General features: G+C 40.1%; 1 pseudogene; it reads right to left on the minus strand.

Annotated features, from left to right (window-relative positions):
- Positions 1-296: 296 nt before the first annotated feature.
- The window catches only part of LOC108756725, a 52,831-nt pseudogene continuing 48,101 nt past the window's right edge, over positions 297-5,026 (minus strand).

Raw genomic sequence — 5,026 nt, forward strand, 5'->3', positions numbered from 1 at the left:
TGTTCCATTTCATTATCTCGAAGTATCCTTAGATTCTATATCTTACATTACTCATCGTATTCATATATTATTTTTCCTATTTAAAAGCATTTGAATAACGTTTTCAAGAATCGGGCATATTCCTCCCGAGATACTCCGTGCAGACGAAGCGATATAGCGCTTCCGAGAGATTTATGAGGGACGTCTTTTACACCCTTCCTCTTTCCTCCTGCTTCAGAAAAGAAAACCAGTTCATCAGAATTCATTGCAATCGGTATAATCGAAATCTGTTTTTGTTCTTCCTCGATTGTGCCGCGATAATGGACAATGACATTGTTAGGGGATGCGAGAAAGGTACGAAGAATGGGGAGAAAAATGGAAGAAGCCGCGTCGGCGAAGAGGGTGACTGTCGTCGTCGCAGGAAGCGACTACCATGAACGGGAGAATAACGGCAAGTTTAATATGGCGCCGCGGGGCTCGTTTAATCATTTAATCGAGTCCCCGGTATGCCTTGGTTTTCCACCGTCGTCGTTTGCACCTCACCTCGTTCCATTCTCGTCTCGACGAATACCTACGGAAAGGCCGATTACTTAAGGACGATTTCGCGGATGTTGCCTTCCTTCCCTTCTTCCTCCGTTTCATCTCCTCTTCGAGCGTTCGAGACTTTTCTCCATCATGGTCTGGCCTTTATCTCAGCCCTGCAATATCCGGTTGCACTGGTAGCGAAGCTCATCAAGTCCGGATCGGTATCCGCGAGGCCTGAATCCGCCGAGCGTGTAGATGGCCCCGTTGATCCTGGACAGCAATATTCAAATACAAAGGGTAGCTGAGCCGCTTCGAGTGCAGAGTACACACTCGACGGATCTGCAGTCGTAGTAACTTGCGAGAATATCGATGTAATGAAAGAATCTAAATGCCTAAAGATGTCTTTCGAGCCGTAAATCGAGCAATGGATCTGCATGAGACACGTGCAAAATTATAATTAAGCGTATAATTTCCTATTGTTGCAATTCTTGTTATTTTCAATAAAACAGAAAATTTATTTAATACATCGCGCAATTAGGCTTTTCTCAAACTACATGTGTGAATGCAAATTCTATCAAAAGGGAAATAATTTTATATTTACACGAAAAGGATGATTTTGCTGAAGTATCTAAAAATTTAGATAGATATATACAAAACTGAAAATAATTTGGTTGATTCATCGAAACACTTAAATCATAAATTACGTAGGAAACACATATAATGAGCTGCAAAAAATGTTGACATTTTAGCAATTAATTTGAGCGTCCTACATAATTGTTTCGATGGTCCCGCAAAATTATTTTCAGATCTGTATCTATAAGCTAAATTTTTATACACTTTAGCAAAATCGTGTTTATTGTGATTTAATTCATATAAAAAGAAGGAGACTGCTATTTCTCACGCAGCTTTGGAAAATATTTTCACGTTTTTTTTTTTGCAGCTCAATATGATTTTACAATAAGCAATTTAGAATTTTATTGAAATTGTCACGCATACTCTCGGATTTTTCAACGTATTGAATTGTTAGGACAAAACGTTCCAGCTATGAGACACATGTTCGATCGCACGTGAAAAAAAGCGACAGTACCACGTGAAAAAATAATATCAGCGTAGTTCACGAGAATCACTCAACAACTTGTCAACAAACGCGATGTTTAACCAGGAAGCAGTTCCATCTTTATATTCTCATTTCCCTCCGTGCCATCGCGTCCCTTGGCATTCGTTCCGCTCGGCAGTGCGACAGATTACGCGAGAAGAGGTAAAATGGCGAGAATGGAGAACGCTCGGGGGGCGTAATAATTCGGTGCTAAATGCGGAGAAAACCCGGCCACGCTCTGACGGTTAGTAGGCAGTACGGAATACAGTCTGTCTGTAATGCAGCTTGGTGCGCGGATAGGTTGGGCTTCTCTTAGAAAATAATGATAGCGAAACCCCTGCGGGAAATATTTTGCCTAGAAATAACGAGGAACTAAGTATATGTGGCTCGTCTTCGGTAATAATGGGGGAAAAAAATTAAGTTTCATAGATGAAAATATTTTTGACATCACTTACGTCTAAAATACGGAAAATGAGAGAAATAATGAATGCAACCGCGAGAACACATTTTATTTTCTTCATTTTGTTCCGTCGTAATTGTTTTGACTTATTAATCGCAATTAATATTGCTAGAAGGAAGAGAAAAGCTTTCCTTGACAGGTAGAGTCGGAGGAAGAGCCGAGGTGAAACAATAGGAGGTAAACGAGCTCTAAAAAATGTGCAAAAGTAGAAGTAGTTGAGGATGTTTAATGGAGCGTCTCGGTAAAGAAACGAGCCGCTGCTGACGCGCGAGTGCACTTGAGTCTTTCTTACTGTAAGATCGGACAGCTTTTTGTTCGAAAGATCCTGCGACTTACAATTTGTCGAAGAGATTGAAGACTGAAATGTAAGAAGCAAGATATATATCTGTATCTATATGTCTGCGATTTGTTGTTGTTTAATTTCTTGGCATATAATTGCGCATTTTTTTTTTAAATCAATTAAAAGAAAGAATTCTATTTTCGATCGAAGTGGATCTTGGTGCTTAATAATATTTATATGCAAATTTGCAAATGCATTTTTCAGTTCTACAAATTGCCCGTCGATTCGGTTTATCGGACTTCAAACGCAATCATCACAAAATTAAACTGGAAATAACATTGCAAATTACATTGAGCGTCAATTTTAATAATGATGCTATTAAGCATCTTAAAGCACTGAAAGAGCTTATTGCGAAAAGTATCACCTCAGCCAAGGTTTCAATCTGGATAGATAAATGTATTTGCAAATTTGCATGTAAATACAATATTATTAAGCATCGAGAGCTACGACTAAAAATAGGATTCTTTCTCTTAATTGATTTATCGGTTCAATTTCCACTTGTAAGCAATTTTAATATCTGTTAAAAGTTCCGGAATGTTAAAAGTATTTTTAAGCATAAATTTTAAGAGCAATTAATAATAAAAAAATGTATGAAAACTGTACAAATTCTAACAATATTACTGTAAGATTTGTGGTAACCAATGTTGGATTGGTCAAGGAATCAGAAATTGGAGTGTCTCTGAACGATCATTTCGCCACGTTCATATTTCTTCATATCGACAGCAATTTCCAAGGTACTTTCTTATATTGCTGAAGGTTCGTGCGCTTCTTCTGTCCGAGATCAAAGGACACGAATATATGGCAGCGCCGGATATGAGAATTTGCGCCCGTTTTCGACAGGGAATTTGCGATAGGTCTATTCCGTTACAAATCTTTCGCCGCCAATAAAGGTCTTTATCCGAAAAAGCTTCCGTGGGGGATTACGAGGACGTGGTTTCTCTATTGGCTTTCCCGGGGCAAGGAAGCTCGGACGGGATCTCCCGTTTCCCAAGCGTTTAATTGGGATTTTATACGACGAATTAGACTAAAAGGCTATTCGCGTAGGTTCGTTTAACGAGTATGGCAGAAAACCTTGGATGTCGGGAGTTCGCGCTGTCCCGCGGACATCCCGCGCACGACGGATATTTAAGCTCGCTGACTTTCCAGCACTTTCCTCTCGCATAACACCTACAGGCAAGACCGCTTGAAAAAACACCTGCGAAATCGTCTGGTTACTTTACGCTTTCAGTTCAGAGGGAACGACGGCCTGTAGAAATCTTTTCCAACTGTGTAATGGGCCTACAACTGCTGAATCTTTCTGCTGAAACTTTCGCTGGAAATCTTTGTCCGTGTCATTTGAGATGTTTCATGTTTGCAAATATAGACAATTACTTTTATTATTATTTATTGTAAGGTAAAAATATAATAGATCAAAAGAATGAAGAAACTGGAGAGATGTTGTTTCAACGAAGAATTAAATTTCTTCAGTGGAATCGCAAATTACTCCGCGTTTTGTTATTAGAAATCAACGCATTACGCAATGTAGTTTACGTAAAAAAAAAAAAAAGCATATTAATAATTAAGGCACGTTTCATTGCAACAAATGAGCTGATATAACTGTTCGTTTAAAGAAATTTAAATACATTTAGTACACCTATTTGTTGCATACGTAAAGCAAGCGGTAAAACAAATTATTCGCAGATTATCCGCAAAATTACTTTAAAGGTCCGTAACGTGTACAAAGACGATGGCGTTTGATACGTTGCAATTGGTGTCCGATATCTCGTTACGATGGATTTACGACTGCGGGCAATACATGCCGACCGATTTTCTTGTCTATCTGCTGGCAGTCGATGAAAAAGGAAGGATCGTCCGGGTGGACGAACAGACGGGGTGCAGGATGAGAGGAGACGGACGATGGGAGGAATAGGGAGGAGGATAGGGCGGAAGGCACGCTTCGTCGATTCCGAATCCCCTTCCCCCTCCTCCCCCGGATTCTTCCCACGTCCATATCCCTTTGTCGTCGCGTTTTCCTGCGGTTGCTGGCACTATGGCCGCCTCCACATCGTGCCGCCCTTCTCCCTCCTATCGATCGCGAAACGCGAAATGGGGGATTCCCTTAATTTAGACCCCGTTTTGATGGAACACTCGCCCGATAATGGATTCGGGATGCTTTGACGTTTGGACGTTTCCCGTACAGAGTACTCTGATTTAGTGTGGATTTGACTCGCGGAAGAACAAAGGCGCTCATAAAGAAGACCCGATGCCCCCGACGCTGGGATGGCGAGAGATAAAAAAAAAAAGCCGTAAATGTTTCTATATATCGAAGGGGATAACGCTAATAATCGTTAAGACAAGGAGCACCGTGGAAGTTTCTTTCGACCTATACCGATAATAATCCGAGGAAGCGATTTTACGTCTTGAAGAAAAGAAAGTATGACCGTGAGAGAACGGTAGCTAATGAAGCTGCGGGTTTTTTTCGATAATTACAGAAAGAGTGAAAGAGAAGTAAATTATATAATCGGATATAAATAAAATTAGATTATTGCTGAATATCACAACAAGCGATAGATTCGTGCAACGTCAGTTTCAATTATTATAATTTCCCTTGCTTTTTTTTTCATTGTTTCGCTAATGTACACACCCC

Source organism: Trachymyrmex septentrionalis, unplaced genomic scaffold (genome assembly GCF_001594115.1).
Source record: "Trachymyrmex septentrionalis isolate Tsep2-gDNA-1 unplaced genomic scaffold, Tsep1.0 scaffold13, whole genome shotgun sequence".
In the NCBI taxonomy this organism is placed as follows: Eukaryota; Metazoa; Arthropoda; class Insecta; order Hymenoptera; family Formicidae; genus Trachymyrmex; species Trachymyrmex septentrionalis.